This window comes from Rutidosis leptorrhynchoides, chromosome 2 (genome assembly GCF_046630445.1).
Source record: "Rutidosis leptorrhynchoides isolate AG116_Rl617_1_P2 chromosome 2, CSIRO_AGI_Rlap_v1, whole genome shotgun sequence".
NCBI lineage: Eukaryota > Viridiplantae > Streptophyta > Magnoliopsida > Asterales > Asteraceae > Rutidosis > Rutidosis leptorrhynchoides.
Window position 1 is genome coordinate 173546730 of NC_092334.1, and position 22051 is coordinate 173568780.

The following is a 22051-nucleotide window of genomic DNA, read 5'->3' on the forward strand; positions in this document are numbered from 1 at the left end:
ATCTTATCTTATATATATTAATAGTGTATCCATGTCTAGTGCTCGAGTATATATATTTATGCATGTTTGTATATTTTAATTTTCATCATTAGATAGTTTTGATGAATTATGAATTTGATACATATGCTACTGAGATAAGGTATATGATATGCATGTTTTTGGAAAGTTGGCGAAAAACTATTAACTTTTCATTTAGAAATCGCGTGATTTCGATGAATGAATTAAAAGATATGGTCAACTGAATTATGTTTGACGTTAATTGAAATTGTATTTGAAACTGTAAATTAATATTTAAACAACTTGTCTATGAGATTGATAAATTGGATTTTTAGATATTACTAATCGAGTAAATGAATTTCTATATAAGGCACGTCTCGTTTTGTTGAACAATTGTTAAAGTTGACTGTCTTATCATATTTTAAAGCTTTATAAACACTATAATCTGATTTTACAAGTATTGAAAAGCTATGTGAAATAATAAAATATTTTCGATTGCCATGATAATTCAAATATAATATAGCTCCTGAAATAAATAATATTTTGAGTTTGATAAACTATAAATTCGTTCAATTATCAAGACTTATACTATGTTAATGAACATGTATAGATTTAAAGATCATATTGGGTCAGGTTGACTTTTGAGATGACTTTTGTTAACTTTTGCATGTCGATCTCGAGCATTAGGATTGTGATACACTATGACCCGACCTAGCTTTTTAGACATTTATTGACCAACATATGTTCTCTAGGTTGAGATCTACGATTATTTTGCATTCCGAGTTTCGGTCACATTTCGGTGAATGACCTTATGTGCTGCTAAGGTGAGTTTTATATATCCCTTTTTAATTGCTTTTGCAATCTATATTTTTGGGCTGAGAATACATGCACTTTATTTTAAACACAATGGATACAAGTACGTACTAAATTCTACACCGAGTTTGAACCGAAAATCCCTTAGCTTTGGTAACTAGTAAGTGCCAGTTATAAGAACTGGTGGGCGCGAGTTGTAGTATATGGATCCATAGGGCTTGATATCCCCGTCTGAGCTAGAGCGCTAGCCTTTTAATGGACGTATGCTATTTGAGACGCGTACACGTTGGTTTGCGTGTATTATTAAGATGATTATACAAAGGGTACAAATTATATATACATTAAGTTTATTTACCAGGGTGCTCAATTACGTAGAATCTTTTGATAAACGTTTCGGATGAAACAACTGAAATCTTGTGATCCACCTTTATATACAGATTATGCGCAACATTAAAACTATGAACTCACCAACCTTTGTGTTGACACTTTTAAGCATGTTTATTCTCAGGTTCCTAGAAGTCTTCCGCTGTTTGCTTATACGTTATACAAGCTATGTGCATGGAGTCGTACATGCTTTATTCAAGAAAACTTTGCATTCACAAAATCATCACCATGTATCTTATTTTGACTGCATTATCAACGGATGTAGTATTGTAAACTATTATATACGGTAATTGTCTATACGCAGAAATCATCAGACGTCAAAAACCTTGGATTTATATATTCATTTATGGTGTGCCTTTTCAAAAGAATGCAATGTTTACAAAACGTATCATATAGAGGTCAAAACCTCACTATGAAATCAATGAATGATGTATTCGTCCAAATGGATTTGGACGGGTCATCACACCAATGTTTGTTGGGTCCGGAATGATTAGCATTAAAGACTCCTACTCTAACCCATTTCTTAACAATTTTAATTTTGTTGTTCTTTTTAGTTTCGACTCTATTTCTTTTAGAGTTTTGATTAATCATTTTTCTTGAAGAATTTTTTACAAATGATTTGATTTCTTTTCCTATTGTCTTAACTTGATTAGTTATGAAGGCCTTTGGTTTTGGTGTTTCTACTACTTGAGGTCTAACAAACACTATTGGCTTATGTGGGGATGATTTTGTTTCAAAAGTATTTTCCTTGTATCCTAGCCCTTGTTTGTCAGTTGTTGATTTTTGAACACTTAAAATGTTTTCTAACACTTTACTACTTCCGTCATATTTTGAAAACTTAATTTTATTTTCAAGTAGTTTGTTAGTTTTGTTCAAGGCATAGTTTTCCTTTAGACTTGTGTTTTTGTCACTTACTTTACTACTCAAGATACACAATTTAGCAAAGTTGTCAATACTAAACTCAAAGGAATTTCGAAGTACCTCATTGTCGGTTTGTCCGACTTGTGATCCTTTGTCGTCATCACTTGGTATGTCAATAGCCATGAGACACGTTTCATTTCCTTCTTCTTGAGTGTCATTTTCTTCATCATCCAATGCACCTCCAAGAAAGGCCTTTTCTTTCTTTCTTTTAGGACATTCACTTATTAAGTGATTTGGATCACCACACCCAAAACATTTTCGTACAAACTTTTTCTTGGGATCGAATGACGTCTTCCTTTGTTCCATCGGAGGGCGAACTTGGTTTCCCGACCTTCGATAGAATTTCTTAAATGAGCGAACAATAAATGCGAGTTGCTCATCATCATTGAGAATATCATCATCGTCATCATCAATGTCATATTCATCATGAATCTTAGCCTTTAGAGTGATTGACTTGTTCTTTTCTCTCTTGGCCTTTTCTAACTCATCATCTTTATCTAGGATGACCTCATGTACTTTGAGATTTTCAATGAGTTCATCTAGAGTTAACTTTTCTGCATTCTTTGATTCGTCAATTGCCGTCACCTTTGGTCTCCATCTTGATGGTAGAGCCCTTAAGAACTTATGAATATATTGCTTATCAGTGTAGATTGTACTAGAACTTTCAAACTTGAATAAATGTTGTTAAATCTAGTGTAGGCACTATCTTTTTTTTTTCTTCATAATCTTCAATAGTAAATTGTTCATATTTAGATATAAGCAATTCTACTTTATTTTTTATGCCTTGTGGGTTTCTATGATGAGTAACCATGATACTATCCCAAATTTCCTTAGCATTACCCATCATAAAAACTCTCTCATATTCTTTCCTAGGCAATGCATTAAAAATGGTCATTTTAGCCTCATAGTTTTTGCCTACTTCTATCTTATGTTCCTTAGTCCATTCTTCTTCGGGTATATATATTTTAGTTTTCTTATCATCACTAAACTTAAATGGAGCATGATCACCTTTAGTAATAATGTTCCAATAGTCTATATCTTTGGAACGGACATACATTTCAAATCGATGCTTCCAATAGCAAAATCCTTTACTTTCAAGAAGTGGAGTCCTTTGCATGGAACATCCTTCACTATAGTTCAAGTTCTCAAATTTTTGTTCCATGATCTTAAACTCTAAGATTTGCAAAAATTAGTCTTTATTTCGAATTAGTAATTTTTGACAAAAAGTTTAGAGCAACCGCTCTGATACCAATTGTAAGTAACTAGGGGGGGTGAATAGTTACTTAGTCGATTTTTCAAAATTTTCTTTAACGTTTTTTTGAACTTGAACTTGATATAGTGTGATTTGAAATGTTTGTTCTCTAATAATGCTAGCAATACAAATATATGTTAAATTATAAATAAAAGATAAGGGAAGAGAGAACAATGTAGAGACCCTTCCTAATCCATCCAGACGAAGTCCATATCGATTATAAACGATTCACAACAGTTGATTACATCGCGAGGTACTTGACCTCTATATGATACATTTTACAAACATTGCATTTGTTTTTGAAAAGACAATCTTTCATTACATCGAAAGTTGACAACATGCATACCATTTCGTAATATATCTTACAATAATTGACTTAATAATAATCTTGATGGACTCAACGACTCGAATGCAACGTCTTTTAAAAAATTTCATGAATGACTCCAAGTAATATCTCTAAGATGAGCAAATGCACAGCAGAAGATTTCTTTCATACCTGAGAATAAACATGCTTTAAAATGTCAACCAAAAGGTTAGTGAGTTCATTAGTTTAATATAAATAATCATTTCCATCATTTTAATAGACCATAAGATTTTCATTTTCATTTCTCATAAATATACGTCCCATGCATAGAGACAAAAATCATTCATATGGATTGAACACCTGGTAACCGACATTAACAAGATGCATATAAGAATATCCCCTACCATTCCGGGATCCTCCTTCGGACATGATATAAATTTCGAAGTACTAAAGCATCCGGTACTTTGGATGGGGTTTGTTAGGCCCAATAGATCTATCTTTAGGATTCGCGTCAATTAGGGTGTCTGTTCCCTAATTCTTAGATTACCAGACTTAATAAAAAGGGGCATATTCGATTTCAATAATTCAACCATAGAATGTAGTTTCATGTATTTGTGTCTATTTTGTAAATCATTTATAAAAGTTGCGCATGTATTCTCAGCCCAAAAATATAAAGGGTAAAAAGGCAAATGAAACTCACAATACTGTATTTTGTAGTAAAAATACATATGATGACATCGAACAACTGAACAATGCAGGGTTGGCCTCGGATTCACGAACCTATATCATTTGTATAAATATATTAAAATGTATAATCGTAATCGAACAAATTTATTTATTATATCTTTAATTTATATATTATGTATGTTTAATTTGTGTATATATTTGAAAATGATTATTGTTTATATAGTTATATATACATATATATACATACATATATATATATATATATATATATATATATATATATATATATATATATATATATATATATATATATATATATATATGAAAAATACTTAATTTGTTTTATATGAATATTTATATAAAAATTGTTAATATAATATATTCATACCTATGTGTAATATTACTTATGAATATATTTTTTTTATATATACTTAATAATATAGTAATTAAAAGTTGTATTTGATTATAATAATAATATTAATAATAACATTACTTATAATAATAATTATAATAAGAATCATAGTAATAATAATGGTGTCATTAATAATAATACTTGTAACAATATTGATTAGACTGTTAATGATAGTCACGATACAAATTTTAGTATTTACATAATAATAATATTCGTGATGATAATATTACTTATGTCAATATTAACACTTCTATTATATATAAAAAGATATAAATACATATATTAATGATAATAGTTTGTGTTAGTTTTGTAATAACAATAATAATAATAATAATAATAATAATAATAATAATAATAATAATAATAATAATAATAATAATAATAATAATAATAATAATAATAATAATAATAATAATAATTATATTCATAATAATAATAGTAATCATACTTATATCAATGATAATAATTATAATAATAATATTATTAATACATAGTGATATTACATAATAATATCCAAAAGGATAATAATAACAATCATAATATTAACATTAACATAGCAATAACAATAATTAATGATACTCATAATATCAATAATAACACTAATAATAGTTAGGATACTTATAATTAAGATGTGATAATAATATTTATAATACTAGTAACAATAATAATACTTATTAGTAATATTCATACCATAAATAATACATAACAATGTTATTAATTGTAAAATTAATGATAATAATAATAATGATAATAATAAAAATAATAAATTTTGTATAGAAAAAACTACCTCTAAGGCCCTTAGAAAAAATTATGCTGTCCCCGGGACTCGAACCCGCAACCTCCCGTATATCCGTCATCTCATGAAACCAGTTAGGCTATTGCCTTATTTCCGAAATATAACTGAATCCTTAAATATATATTTCGAATTAATTTTATCCCGACTTCTTCTTCTTCTTCTTCTTCTTCTATTAAGCTTTAAAATCGATCTAAACCATTTTAATCTTCACAGCAGCAATTTTGATTACTTCCACATAATAACAAACAATCAATATTCATGATTGTATCAACATAAAACGAAAAAAAATTAAAAAAAACAACCTGCAGTAGCGACTGCATAAACATAAAAAAAATTGGTTTTTGATTTTTGAAACGTTTTGGACAAACTTTATAATACGAATTGTGTTTCTAAACACTCCTAAAAACTTTTCAAACCATCAATTTAACTGTAATCGTCAAAACAAATTCGAATTTGATGAAGAACAATAGTTTGACTTTTATATTTAAAAACTTTGACTCGTGATTTTAAACTCAATCCGAAAAATTAGAAGTTGAAACTTTACAGAATGTTTGCTTGGATGATTCCTAACAAGACTGCATTATTGGATTTCGAAATGGGATCAAGTTCGAGTTTTTGGATAATTTTACAAGAACAGAGGCAAGGAACTGAGTTCAGTTCTTTTTCTGTAAAAAAATATGCAGTTTCTAAAAATAATTGATAATAGGTGGTTTAGGTGGAATGGTATTCTCTAGTACCGCATATAATACATATGAAGATTCAATTTAGACAAGCCAAGCAGAAGAAACAATAATAAAGAAGAAAAATAAATAAGAAAAAAATAAACTTCAATCGTGGTTGACAACTAATTTTGTTGTGTAGCTGAATTCATATTCGATTTAGAGTTAGATTCAAAGGCATGAGACAAAATTAACTACAGATAGATGGATACAGGTAACAATATTGTATTATATCCAATTTTTATATAATTAATAATTATATTAATAATAATTATTATTATATTAATAATAATTATAAATAATAAAGATACTAATAATCATAACTATGTTAATAATAATGTTATTAATGATAAAAATGAAAAAATGTATTATTTTCTAATAATAAAAATAATAATATGATAAATCTTACTAATAGTAAATACATTTATTTTAAATGTAAATTATAGTTTTAATTATTTATTCTTCTAATAATATTTATATCTAAAATTATTATTATTATTATTATTTTTATCATAACTTTTATTAGAATTTTAATATCTATAATTATAATAAATATATCATAAATACTAATATTGATATCAATATAAACATGATGATATTAGTGTTAGATAAACAATTATATTTTAATTCATACTTAAATTTAATGTATTAACATTATGTTTTGCTACATATATATCACATAATAAGATATCTTGTATATTAATAGTTATACATTTTAAATTTTAATATGATATAGTCAGTAATCATTTTCAGAAATCATATACGTATATATATATATATATATATATATATATATATATATATATATATATATATATATATATATATATATATATATATATATATATATATATATATATATATATAATTTAACTAATATAGATTTGTAATTATGTTTTAAATATTGGGTGGTTAAATATATAAATCATGAAATGATATAATCATCTTATAGTATATCAATTAATACTTTGTAATTGTTTTGTAAATTGTTATATGTATATATACTTATCTAATCGTAACTACTGTTCGTGAATCGTCGGGATTAGTCAAAGGTCAAATGTACACATGAACACAGTTCAAAGTTTTTGAGATTTAGTATAACAGGCTTTGCTTTTTGTGTCGAAAATATATAAAGATTAAGTTTAAATTTGGTCGGAAATCTCTGGGTCGTCACAGTACCTACCCGTTAAAGAAATTTCGTCCCGAAATTTGAGTGTGGTCGTCATGGCTAACAATAAAAATGTTTTCATGACGAATATGAATTGATAAATAAAGTTTTATCATTATTGAGTAATACAGATAAAATAATTCGATTATTCGAAGAGCACGAATGAAGGTAACACAAAAGATTGAAATGAATAAATAAGGTTTCATCTTAACTTCTGACGTAGTCATGGTTGAATTCCGGAATTCAAGAGATTTAAAAGAAAATCTTGGAAATCTATAAGATCTGATTCTTCGGGATTTATGGAAATTAAGATCTTTTTAATTAAATACGGTGATCTGCCCCGATTACTACGTCTGATATTTCCTTTATAAATTTACCTTTTTCGTTCCATTTGTTTTCACCACTTCTATACTCAATTCCTAAATTCAAAAGATTTATGAAAATGCTTAACCCTGTTCTGATCCTTGTTCTTATTCTAACTATCGCAATGATCGTTCTTCTTTTCTAACTCCCACTTGAAGAATCTGTTTATTTCTATTATGCTCTAGGGATTATTGTATTTATAATCCTCCCGTGTCTTTATATTGCTATACGTACTGATATCCACGGTTTGTAATTTCGGTGTTGTCATTGGGCTTTATATTTTCTCTTATAGTTTGGATCTCTTTGCCTTTTTATTATCCTCTCGACCTCTATTAAAGCGAGCAACGGTCCAGAATTCATAGATATGAATTTCGAAATGAACATAGTTAATGTTCTAAGAAGGAAATGGTAATAACACGATCTTTATTCGTCAAATTACCAGAATATCCGGGAAAGATAGAACTATCAAGAAAATATGTTCTTGATATGTTTATATATCAGATAAAATGTAAGAGTCATGTAACATGGCACATGATGACGTTATAATCTGTGAATCATCATGTCCCATTTAGAAACTCAGCATGACTTACTGTAATATAATCACGTTGATCAAGTGTCATTATATTATACTAACTCATGCATCAGTTCCCAACATTACTTCAATAACATTAATATTTTAAGCTCGAAAGTTTACAGAATATAGAAACTAATAGTTTCTATATGATGTAACACTGATAGTACGAATAGATTAATGATTTCAGATAAGAATAGTTATGAAAATATCTTCAGAAATATCGAGGATATTTATAATGAAAGATACGATGATATCTTGGAATTTCTAATATCGAAGGATGATGAAGAAAATTTGTCCACGGCTTCCTTCATAGTTTGCTCAATCAGTTTTTCAGTTTCAAACTTTTTCTGAGCTTTGCCAACCTACAATTCTTTATCATCAACTTCCGATGATTAAGGTCGTTTACGGTTATCTACGGTTTCTGCTGCTTCATTAAGCTTTTTCAACATTCAGAGTATTTGATTTGTAGAATGAGTGCTTTTCAGGATTTCAGATGAAAGATCATAATTCTAAGAGATAAATGTTATATGTTTACATATAACTGTTGATGTGGAAACGTTGCGAGGCTCACAATACATATTTGCTGATTCCCGGTAATTGGTATGGCAATTCTCGTTACCAGATGCGGATGAGAATATGATGAGACTTCAATAGATAAAAGTAGTGATTTGTCAGAGGGATTTAAACCAAGGAGCAATGAGATTACTGGTATGTCTGCTGGTAATATAGTAGAATATAAAAGGTTCCCTGGTAACAATAAAAGAGCACACATATATATCAAGGTTATAATAAGGTTGTTTTGAACGAAAAGTCGATGTTGACTTGCTGGAGCTGTGACAAAATTTGCTACTTTGAAAATGAATAGCAAAGTTATTTTCGGTAATAACAACGCCAAAAGAGCTAGCACAGATACGTTTTAAGCGTTTAATCAGGTTCCGAGTGTTTTCAGGTGCATAACTATATGCATCAATCTTTTCTCCCGTAGATGAAGTGCGGTTGATTCATCCTCTTGATTGAGGTGTTTTCAAGAACCATGAAAGGTTTGAACGCAGATTGTAATCAGCAAGATACAATTGAGGTTTAAGATGAGATCAAGTGGCAAACTTGAAGAATTGTTTAGTTTCATATGTTATAGTCAATATTTTAATTCATTTTAATTGTCCAATGTCATTAGTTCACAGTCGGTAGTCCATAGTTAGCAATTCAATAATTCATATATAGTTTAATATATAATATTCGAATTAATTAATACGTATCGTGATCCGTATTCTTCTCAGACTCGATCACAACTCAAAGTATATATATTATTATAGAATCAATCTCAACCCTGTATAGAGAACTCGATCATTACTGCATATAGATTGTCTATGGTTATTCCAAATAATATATATATATATATATATATATATATATATATATATATATATATATATATATATATATGCGTCGACATGATATGTCAAAACCTTGTATACGTATCCCGATATTTAAAGTGCATAAAATAAATACAGAAATTAAATGACAATAAATAAAATTGCGAGAATGTAAATTGCGATAATTAAATTGCGATAAATAAAATGTAATCAGTTAGCTTGGAACAATTAGCTAGGAACAGTTAGCGTGGATTCTTAACACAATTTCTCATAGTTAATTAGTCTGTTTCTAACAAATTTTATTTTGTCATATGTTTTCTTCATTATGCCACTTATTGGATTCTGATAGGTCAAAATCCGAATATGAAATTGAATAAAAAGGGTTATTCTGCGGTGAACGGATACGTATATCGGTGGTTGTAAGTAAGATAGTAAATGACTGTTGAATCAGATTCGAAGAATGTACATTATAACTTATTAATGTGAAATATAAATATTCCTCGGGTATTACCTACCCGTTAAAATATTTTCACCATTAACAGTTTGTACGAAAGAATTTTTAATTACAATCTTTATGAAAATATATATACATATATATTTTCTTCAGATGTAATTATGGATTTAATGAATCAATATGATATTAAACTTATTTAATTTTCGGTTTGAGCTAAGATAAATAATCTCTAATACTTTTAGAAACCACATATTCTTCGCAGAATATTTCTTCAATGAAGTTATGAATTAATACTTCATCGTTCATTATTGTTGGTACTCCTTGGTATCCATGGTGCGTATGACGTTGGTGTTCGCGTGACAGATTGTGAAGTTGAGGTTTACGATGCGGTTGTTTTTGGTGGTAGTAATGGTACTGTTGGCGTTGGTAGTGGTACTGGTTATGCTGCTGGTGTTTGTAACCTTCGCACCATATTCTCTAAAGTCACTACCCGAGCGCGAAGCTCGTTGACTTCTTCTATTACACCGGGGTGATTTTTGGTTCGGACTAGCAGATAAATATAATCTAGAATTTGGTATAGTATATAATCATGGCGAGATACTCTAGAAATGAGAGAAAAGATGGTGTTTCGAACAGGTTCACCGGTAAGTGCTTCAGGTTCTTCGCCAATAGGGCAATGTGGCGGATGGAAAGGATCACCTTCTTCTTGTCTCCAATGATTGAGGAGGCTACGAACCCATCCCCAATTCATCCAGAATAGATGATGACTGATTGGTTGATCCATTCCAGTTACACTGCTTTCGGAGCTTGAGTAGGATTCCATTTCGGAATCCGAGTGACTTGAACTAATGACGAATTCCATTTCGTACTATTGAATAAAGAATTTTTAGATATGAAATGATTTTCTGGCTAACGGATGGTATTCTAATTACATAGAATATCCATATATATAGAACAAAAGGTTTCGTAGATTACGGAGGAATTTACGGGATACGCCAGGTAAGGTTTACAGTAACAGATACGCTAAGATATGAATTTTGTCTATACACTATTCATGCAATCAATGCAGTAAGACGTGTCTAGACTAAGAATGATAAGCAGATAATTTTCGACACAAAATGATAAGCAAAACTTTTTGACAAGTAGACCAGGTCGAAGTCCAGACTCACTAATGCATCCTAACGACTACTAGTTAGACACACTAATGCAAGACCTGGTTCGCTACGACCACCGCTCTGATACCAACTGTAGAGACCCGTCCTAATCTATCCGGACGAAGTCCATATCGATTATAAATGATTCACAACAGCTGATTACATCGCGAGGTACTTGACCTCTATATGATACACTTTACAAACATTGCATTTTTTTTAAAAAGACAATCTTTCATTACATCGAAAGTTGACAACATGCATACCATTTCGTAATATATCTTACTATAATTGACTTAATAATAATCTTGATGTACTCAATGACTCGAATGCAATGTCTTTTGAAATATGTCATGAATGACACCAAGTAATATCTCTAAGATGAGTAAATGCACAGCAGAAGATTTCTTTCATACCTGAGAATAAACATGCTTTAAAGTGTCAACCAAAAGGTTGGTGAGTTCATTAGTTTAACATAAATAATCATTTCCATCATTTTAATAGACCACAAGATTTTCATTTTCATTTCTCATAAATATACGTCCCATGCATAGAGACAAAAATCACTCATATGGATTGAACACCTGGTAACAGACATTAACAAGATACATATAAGAATATCCCCTATCATTCCGGGATCCTCCTTCGGACATGATATAAATTTCGAAGTACTAAAGCATCCGGTACTTTGGATGGGGTTTGTTAGGCCCAATAGATCTATCTTTAGGATCCGCGTAATTATGGTGTCTGTTCCCTAATTCTTAGATTACCAGACTTAATAAAAAGGGGCATATTCGATTTCGATAATTCAACCATAGAATGTAGTTTCATGTACTTGTGTCTATTTTGTAAATCATTTATAAAAGTTGCGCATGTATTCTCAGCCCAAAAATATAAAGGGTAAAAAGGCAAATGAAACTCACAATACTATATTTTGTAGTAAAAATACATATGATGACATCGAACAACCGAACAATGCAGGGTTGGCCTCGGATTCACGAACCTATATCATTTGTATAAATATATTAAAATGTATAATCGTAATCGAACAAATTTATTTATTATATCTTTAATTTATATATTATGTATGTTTAATTTGTGTATATATTTGAAAATGATTATTGTTTATATATATATATATATATATATATATATATATATATATATATATATATATATATATATATATATATATATATATATATATATATGAAAAATACTTAATTTGTTTTATATGAATATTTATATAAAATTTGTTAATATAATATATTCATACCTATGTGTAATATTACTTATGAATATATTTTTTTATATATTCTTAATAATATAGTAATTAAAAGTTGTATTTGATTATAATAATAATATTAATAATAACTTTACTAATAATAATAATTATAATAATAATCATAGTAATAATAATGGTGACATTAATAATAATACTCGTAACAATATTGATTAGACTGTTAATGATAGTCATGATACAAATTTTAGTATTTACATAATAATAATATTCGTGATGATAATATTAATTATTTCAATATTAACACTTGTGTTATATATAAAAAGATATAAATACATATATTAATGATAATAGTTTGTGTTAGTTTTGTAATAACAATAATAATAATAATAATAATAATAATAATAATAATAATAATAATAATAATAATAATAATAATAATAATAATAATAATAATAATAATAATAATAATAATAATCATATTCATAATAACAATAGTAATCATACTTATATCAATGATAATAATAATAATAATAATAATAATAATAATAATAATAATAATAATAATAATAATACATAGTGATATTACATAATAATAACCAAAAGGATAATAATAACAATCATAATATTAACATTAACATAGCAATAACAATAATTAATGATACTCATAATATCAATAATAACACTAATAATAGTTAGGATACTTATAATTAAGATGTGATAATAATATTTATAATAATAGTAACAATAATAATACTTATTAGTAATATTCATACCATAAATAATACATAACAATGTTAATAATTGTAAAATTAATGATAATAATAATAATGATAATAATAAAAATAATAAATTTTGTATAGAAAAAACTACCTCCAAGGCCCTTAGAAAAAATTATGCTGTCCCCGGGACTCGAACCCGCGACCTCCCGTATACCCGTCATCTCATGAAACCAGTTAGGCTATTGCCTTATTTCTGAAATATAACTGAATCCTTAAATATATATTTCGAATTAATTTTATCCCTACTTCTTCTTCTTCTTCTTCTTCTTCTTCTATTAAGCTTTAAAATCGATCTAAACCATTTTAATCTTCACAGAAACAATTTTGATTACTTCCACATAATAACAAACAATCAATATTCATGATTATATCAACATAAAACGAAAAAAAATTAAAAAAAATTAAAAAAAACCACCTGCATTAGCGACTGCATAAACATAAAAAAAAATTGGTTTTTGATTTTTGAAACGTTTTGGACAAACTTTATAATACGAATTGTGTTTCTAAACACTCCTAAAAAATTTTCAAACCATCAATTTAACTTTAATCGTCAAAACAAATTCGAATTTGATGAAGAACAATAGTTTGACTTTTTTATTTAAAAACGTTGACTCGTAATTTTAAACTCAATCCGAAAAATTAGAAGTTGAAACTTTACAGAATGTTTGCTTGGATGATTCCTAACGAGACTGCATTACTGGATTTTAAAATGGGATCAAGTTCGAGTTTTTGTATAATTTTACAAGAACAGAGGCGAGGAACTGAGTTCAGTTCTTTTTCTGTAAAAAAAATGCAGTTTCTAATAATAATTGATAATAGGTGGTTTAGGTGGAATGGTATTCTCTAGTACGGGATATAATACATATGAAGATTCAATTTAGACAAGCCAAGCAGAAGAAACAAGAATAAAGAATAAAAATAAATAAGAAAAAAATAAACTTCAATCGTGGTTGACAACTAATTTTGTTGTGTAGCTGAATTTATATTCTATTTAGAGTTAGATTCAAAGGCATGAGACAAAATTACCTACAGATAGATGGATACAGCTAACAATATTGTACTATATCCAATTTTTATATAATTAATAATTATATTAATAATAATTATTATTATATTAATAATAATTATAAATAATAAAGATACTAATAATCATAACTATGTTAACAATAATGTTATTAATGATAAAAATGAAAAAAATGTATTATTTTCTAATAATAAAAAAAAATAATATGATAAATCTTACTAATAGTAAATACATTTATTTTAAATGTAAATTATAGTTTTAATTATTTATTCTTCTAATAATATTTATATCTAAAATTATTATTATTATTATTATTATTATTATTTTTTTTTATCATAACTTTTATTAGAATTTTAATATCTATAATTATAATAAATATATCATAAATACTAATATTGATATCAATATAAACATGATGATATTAGTGTTAGATAAACAATTATATTTTAATTCATACTTAAATTTAATGTATTAATATTATGTTTTGCTACATATATATATCACATAATAAGATATCTTGTATATTAATAGTTATACATTTTAAATTTTAATATGATATAGTCAGTAATCATTTTCAGAAATCATATACGTATATATATATATATATATATATATATATATATATATATATATATATATATATATATATATATATATATATATATATATATATATATATATATAATTTAACTAATATAGATTTGTAATTGTGTTTTGAATATTGGGTGGTTAAATATATAAATCATGAAATGATATAATTATCTTATAGTATATCAATTAATACTTTGTAATTGTTTTGCAAATTGTTATATGTATATATACTTATCTAATCGTAACTACTGTTCGTGAATCGTCGGGATTAGTCAAAGGTCAAATGTACACATGAACACAGTTCAAAGTTTTTGAGATTTAGTATAACAGGCTTTGCTTTTTGTGTCGGAAATATATAAAGATTAAGTTTAAATTTGGTCGGAAATCTCCGGGTCGTCACAAACAAACACAACGATTTATAGTGGTTCTGGAAGATGTTAACTAATCTTCCTTAATCCACTCCACAATTCTACGAATTGAGATTTTTCTTCACTGTGATACTCCAAACTCGGTGGAGTGTCCGGATACAACACTAGTACTTCGATAAGCCGCACCTTGTGAACTCTTACGTCCCTTTGAAGACTTCACAAACACCTATAGCTCTTACCACAAGATCTTAATGAACTATCCTAGTGAAAAACTCAACTATCCTCTAGATCCCTTTAAGAAGATAATTTACAAGTAAACTTACAATTTTAAGCTTACAAGTACTCTTGCTAGAATCACACCAAAAGATTACAAATTAATTATAAGAATGATATCAGTAAGTATGAGAAAATATGAGTGCAAGAGGTGAGTCTTCAAATGCTTCAAGGCTTGGCTTTTATAGGAAAGAGAATCTGCCTGGAAGACATACGGCTCACTGTACGGTCGACCGTGGTTCGATCGCGTTCCTCTGACATCTGATTCTTATGGTCATTTTTGTCCTTTGAAAATTGTCATTTTCCCTTGTTGAATAGCTGCAACTAAAGGCCAATTACTTCTGAAATTATCCTCATTACCCTTTATGTTTTGGACATAAGCTTAGAAGTTGACATGTCCATTAAAGAAGAAAGCCTTTAATCTTTGACCATTTATCATTGATTACCAAAAGAGGTAATTGCAGATTTTTGTCCCTTGACAAACCATTATCTTCCAAAATCTTCATCAACCTTTCTTGATCACTTGTCATTTAGCTTATGGGAGTTTCTTGCCTTTTAGAACATTGTTACAACTTAAATGAAATAGTTTGAGTCTAGTTTGAACATAATGATTCTTGTTACAACTTGACTAAACTTGAACTAATTACATTCTCATACAAATAATGATACATAGAACTAATGGGAGAGCAACTATTTAATTGGGACTTTTAATGACCATTATTAGTATGTTTAAATGACACTATGCATTTGGACAAAAGGATATGTCACTTGAGTGTTTTAGCCTAAATCAAGCTTAAAGTGTCATTAAGATTTCATTAGGTATGATTAGTAAAAATTAACATCTTTTGGTTCAAAACTCTTTTGAGATCAAAAAGGGCAACTATTATAAGTGTGTTTAAAAAGGTTTCATAAATTATAGATGCCTCAAAGTGGTTTATCTTAAAGTGGATAAATTTGGTAACAGAGAAAACTGTGGTCGGGCTGCGGTCGTTCGTGAAGTCAACCGTAGATTTACAGTTTTAGAAAAACTTGAACTCGTTGATACAGGACACACACGGTTGGTTTCACGGTCGACCGTAGTACAGCCGTGTAGCATTTTTACCAAGATAATTACTTATGTGTTGGTCTTTTGCTAGAGATAGTTTAGGCTATGAACTCATGTCGTCCTACATATGATTAACTACTAGGTTCTTGTGTGTCGTCATCAAAACAAGGTGATTAACTTTTGAATATTATGAAGTGATTCTTAACCAACATACTCGTATCATGTAAACATTGCATTTTCTGGATATTTCGAATTAATACTTGATCTTAAGTCTTGAAAAAGCTTAATTTAACTATGAAGACTTTAAAGCGCTAACATCGGCTAAGCCGTTGGAGTTTCTTTGGAGCTCCATTGCAATGGTGTTGATGTTAACAAATGTAGTTGTAGCGCCTTTGAAAGACCGTGTTTCACTAAGTCGATGTTCAGCATATTCAATCACGGAGCATTTGCATATGTTTATTCTACGTTACCCATTAAAAATGGTACATTATATTAATTAATTAATTTAGATCGGTCAATTTGATGACAAACTAGTATGTCATGAATACTACTGTAAAGTGATGAGTTAGTGATAGGAAGAAATTGTTGAAGTGGTGCTGATGTGGAACAATGTGATTGTTTGACATGTGTCATGGATAAGAGTAGTCTTAGAACACATGATACTTTTATGTGGCCCTTGGACCATATGTATTATCTCTCCAACTGGTAGACGCACGTAAGGTGTTTGATGAAATGTCTGAAAGTAAACATTGATTATGATATGCAAGCAGGAACAACAGGTACCTTGCGTCCTTGCATCTCCCGGGAAGGAAGGTCGCAAGAAGCACCTTGCATCCATGCATTTACCGGGAAGCAAGGTCGCAAAAAGGCACCTTGCGCAGGCAAATTGTCAACTTTTCTTTTATGGGTCCCGAGGCAAAAAAAAGTGAAAAAATAGGCATTTAGGTGATAATCCTTAATTCTTATCACGACAGACCACCACATCAGCATGTTTTCCCAATTTCTTTCCCAGGGCATGAACACTGACAACAATGACATACTTCCTCATCAAGACATAATCCTACATAATAGTTAATAAATCAATTTACAAGTGTTATAGTTAAAAGTACATTTTAAATTAACAAAGACATCCACCCTTAATTATACGTGGGGAAGAAATATTCCAGGCCGAAAGTGCGAGGACATGTTGAGGACACGGTGTGGCCTAATGACATTGGTGCCCTCGAGTGCGGAGGTGAGGAAAATCTAAGCACGAGTCCTGTTGCTAATGGTCTAAGCGAAAGGGTATAGCTCTTAACTCGCCAGTCATTGTTTAAAAAAAAATATAATATATATCTTAAAAGAAAATTATGAATATGTTTTTAGTAAAGATGGCTTAACGTCATTAAAAAAATTATAATATATAATACCTCTAACCCTGGTCACGTCCAAAGTCACCCCGATTTGAACCTCCGTTGCCACAATGATTACACCCGTGCCACCTGGTCTGATACCACTTATAGGATTGATTTAGGTCCACCAACATGCCATGTATATGAGCTCATGAGACCCTCTTTTCTCTAAAACCAATTGGTGATAGAGTGAGGTTCCCTAAGCTTATATACAAGCATTTATTTCTTTCTCATTCCTATGTGGGACACACTCTAACCGATTAGCTCTATCATAACAATCGCAAGCACAGTTCATTATAAATAAGGCTTAACAAACTATCCATATTATATTAATTATTCCTTCATAACGTTTGACTATAGAAGCAAATTGCACTTTCTGTTAAATTTAATGTGTAAACTCACTTCATACAGTATTATACAAAATCAATCACTTTTACGTAATGATTTACAGATATAGAATTCACTATAACTATAATAATCTCTGAAATAATATCTCAATCAAAATCAACTACTTTAATTACTACAGGCAGATAACCTATATCGTCAAACATATATATCGACTATTTAACATGTAGCCTTTTCAAGTTTTAACGGGCCAAGAATTTTAGTTAGTAAGCCTAATATTCCAATATAAAAAATAAGTCATCCTAGTCCTTCCATAATACCGAAAGAGGCACGCAGCCAAAGACTCAATTAAGATGCCTCTAGCTATGATCTAACATAATAGAGAATTAATGGTAATTCTAATATCAAAACTCAAACAGGTTCTATTCAATTTGAGTTATAATTTTCAAATATTATTTTTCAAATGATAACGGTTTCTGTTGATGATTTTATTCTTATCCAACAATCATTTTAAGCAATTGAGAATTACTTGAAAACTTAACAACATATTTAGAGAGTGCGGAATGCACGTCCGTAAGAGTTGAGTAGACACTATCGCGAAAATAGCTAGGGTCAAGGGTTGCACCCCTTGTGGGGTCCAAGGGGCAGCGCCCCTGGTTGGGGTCCTGCTCCCAAGTGAGCAGGCGGAGGCCGTGGGGAAGCCGGCCCTTGCGGGGTCGCGCCCGAAAATTTTGGGTACTATGTTGCATACTAAAAAATCGCATCCCATCGAATTTTTTCGCCAAAAGTCATGTCTGTTAGGTTAACAGGATTTTCCACCAAAACGGAGGGTTATAACTATTAATTACACCATTTCCTGTTTGATTGTTATTAACAGGTTTCCATACAGAAACTATTTATTTACTTTCATTCTAGAACATACAGATAAAATAATCAAAAACACTCTGATATTGTTTTGATTTCTTCTTGCCTGTAAACGAATTGCTGTCTTGTCTTATCCCAATTAGGATTTTCTTCAACCCGCGGCTTGATATGGTGAAAATTCTTAATTGCGAAAGCGATTCACACGATTAAAGATCAAACCAAATTATAATACCATACCCTGTCTTGTCTTATCCCAATTAGGATTTTCTAACAACTTCTATAATATTATTAATTTTAAAAACATATTGAGTTCTATTTTCAATATAATAATAATAATGTCTTGTACAATTGTAGTGATTTGTTAAAAATGTTTCTACTTGCATTCGCCGAGTTGTAATCCCCTGAATCCAATAATTTGCTTGAAATTCAATGGACCAATCAGAGTGCGACATGTGGCGCGAAAATCACATGTGATTGAAAAAAAATTGTTTTAAAAAAAAATTTTCGAAATTTTTTTTTAAATATAAATTTTTTAATTTATCATGTCAAATCCAATCACATGTGATTATGAAACACAATCACATGTGATTGTAAAACACAATCACACGTGATTCTGCATGTTAAATCCAATCACATATGATTGGAAAAAAAAATTCAAAATTTTTTTTTTCCAAAACAAAAATTCAACAGAAAACAGACTTTAAGTCGGTGATTTGATTGAATTTTTTAGCGTTTCGTGATCATATCTTCAAAATTTCAGACTTTAATTCGGTGACTTGATCAAGTTTTGATCAAAAACTTGGTGTTTAAAGGTTTTAGCACAAATTTACTGAAATTCGTCATTTTACTAAATAAAATTTTTTTTAATCACATGTGATTGGATTTGACATACAGAATCAAATGCGATTGGATTTTACATGTAACTGAAAAAAAAAGTTCGAAAAAACAAAAAAAATAATTCGAAAAAAAATTAAAAATTTTATTTTTTTGAAATTTTTTTTTTGAATTTTTTTTCAATCACATGTGATTATTGCGTCACGTGTCGTATTCTGGTTGGTCCTTTGAATCTCAACTTAAAAGTTGGTTTCATTTGAATATTTCTCTACATTCGCCTGTATAGAATAGAGTTTAAATTTTCCAATATGAAACATTTGTGAATCTGAAATGCGAAATCAAAAACTGAAATATGAAACTAACAATTGAAACTTGAAACTAACAATTGAAAATGAAAAATGAATCTTGTAAAATAAACTCGAAACTTAAAATTGAAATTGTAAAGATAAACATAAGAGCACTGGGAGTGGTGACCCAGGTCACTTGGCATGTCAGGCATGACTTGCTGAGTCAGAAAAAGTGGGGAGTGATGTCCTATGTCACTTGGGTATAAAAATTAACATAAATACAAAAGTAGGCTGCCTCAAAACACGTCGCTTATGCGACTGAAAGAGGGGAAACGAGCCTGTGCGACGAGGGTGGAGAGTGGGTGACTCAGTCACCTTGAGTGCGACGAGGTGGAGACGGGGTACCACTCCCCTTCCTCTAAGAAATATGTATATATATCAATATATGTAAACGTAATTCTTTAGTTAATAGAATGAAATTTCATCTAATAGATCAACCAAATTAATTCATTCCATTTATTGAATTTGAATTCCATCTAACCAAATGCAAATTATTCATTCACTTCCTACGAACCAAGCGCAAAAAGCCAAGATAGAATGAAATCTAAGGGCGATGCATGATGCATTTATACACTAAAACATGCATACATATACACATACGTTATACGTACATCCATATCCTTATTTAGTTACAACTATTCATGCTTACGTACATATTTTAATTTAAAACTAAACTAAATATTGTGTGCTTTAATCTTGTTTGTTTGTTAATTAAGATGTATGAATGAGTGGGTGATCACTAGTAAACTTGTAAGGTTGAAACGACGGTCACCAAATGATGGTAGAGATGGAATATTCCGGTAAGAAAGTGAGTTAACGGAGGAGGTGATGGATATATGGTGGTCGCACTTATCTTGGGAAACGAGATAAGAAAAGTGGTCCGTAAACTTAATAATGAGATGTTTGTAGGGGTTTTAGGTGAACATCTTCTGCTACACCTCTTTCATTTGCCTCCCCTTTTCAGGATCACACACCCACCACTACACCACCATATATGCTTCTATTTCTATGTAACAGTTACTACTATTCATCGCACTCTTTTTACACTACATGTACGATGCTATGTCCATCACAATATTACTATTTTGGAATGTTTCTTTCTTATAAATAAAGTACTCGTTCCGTCCCAATTTAATTGTTTTTAAATAAAAAATAAACAGATTAAAAAAGTGAAGGTTACATTACATGTATTTTTTGTTATTTTTTCATGATTATCTACTCCGTATCATTTTGTCTTATATGCATACATTTAGAGTATAAAAGAGATGTACCTTGTTATCATTATTTATTTATAAAAGTTATTGAATTATATAAAGTAATCTAAACATTTGTTCTTTATTTTGTTATTTTGTATTTATTTCTGGGTTAAGAATGTACAGGGGCTAAAGTTGTCATTTCTGGAACTGAAGTTGTGTGGCTGAACTGTAAAAAACAAAAGATGGATGTACTAGGAATGAAGACTTGGAGGGCTTTTCTGCAAATTAATTTATCTATATATAATTTATTTTCTTTTATAATTTATTCATTCAGTTTCATATTTCTGTAATTTTGGTCGATTTCTCTCTCAAATTAGGGTTTG